The following is a 1,033-nucleotide window of genomic DNA, read 5'->3' on the forward strand; positions in this document are numbered from 1 at the left end:
TCTTCATCACAGTATTAGGCAGGAAATATTATTGTCGGTGTTCTAGGATATCTTGTGCTCTTTTTGTGTAAAATGAGAATGATAGTATCTACTGCAAAGGGTTGATGGAGAATTAAATGAGGTATTCTGCATCGACAATACACTGCCCAGTCAATAAATATTTAGAATTTTTATTACTACTAATAACTGCAAAAATCCCACTGGTGCTTACTTCGGCAGCACATATACTAAAATTGGAACGATACACAGAAGATTAGCATGGCCTCTGTGCAAGGATGACCCACAAACTTGTAAAGCGTTCCATATTTTTAATAAAATAAATTCCCACTGGACCCCGCAAAATGTTTTAGAGCTGCAGTTTGTACTTACTGAATGAGATGATGGGAAGCTAATATGGATTCGATAATAATTTTAAATGAGCTCACGCTTTATTGGTTGTGACAGCAGTAAATCCAATAGTATATCTAGAAGTGGAAATAATGCTTATTTCCATTTTCAGAAAATGTGTGACATGTCTAAGGATTTAAGGGTCTTTTGCAACAATTCCGTGCCCTAGTTCTCCCACACTGGGTTCTCAGGCTGTAAGCTGAAAGCACACACTTCGGGAAATGTTACACATACAGTCTCTCCTCTCTTCTTTTCATTTTCCTTTAAGTATCTCTGTCAAACAAACTGGAATACTAGCCCTTTCATTAGAAGTTGCTGCTGTCCAGTCATATGAAGGTCAGGACTTTCAGCCCATCTACTCTGGGACAGAAAACTTGGAAGAGGTCAAAGTTGAGCCGTAGTAAGCATGGGAGTAGGGGAAGGGAATCTCACTGTGGTTTCAGTCCCACCGGAGAGGTCGTGGACAAACTAGAGAGGAAAGCAACTCATGCATTTATTTTTTTTCACTCAACAAATCTCTATTGAACACCCTACCATGTGCCAGAAACTGAATATAGCACTAAGAGCTTCCTAGCAGTGTGACCTGAGGCAACTTAATTAATTTTCCCATCCTCAGGTTGTTGCCTGTAAAATGGAGATGACAATA

The 1,033-nt window shown here is 39.3% G+C and overlaps 1 non-coding gene across 1 annotated transcript; it reads left to right on the top strand.

The window, feature by feature from the left end:
- The first annotated feature begins 203 nt into the window (after window positions 1-203).
- LOC136131695 (U6 spliceosomal RNA) lies at window positions 204-310 on the top strand. The gene has a single exon (XR_010656423.1). It is a non-coding gene; the product is annotated as a U6 spliceosomal RNA (small nuclear RNA).
- Window positions 311-1,033: the final 723 nt, after the last annotated feature.

The sequence above is a fragment of the Phocoena phocoena genome, chromosome 11 (assembly GCF_963924675.1).
Source record: "Phocoena phocoena chromosome 11, mPhoPho1.1, whole genome shotgun sequence".
NCBI classification, from domain to species: domain Eukaryota; kingdom Metazoa; phylum Chordata; class Mammalia; order Artiodactyla; family Phocoenidae; genus Phocoena; species Phocoena phocoena.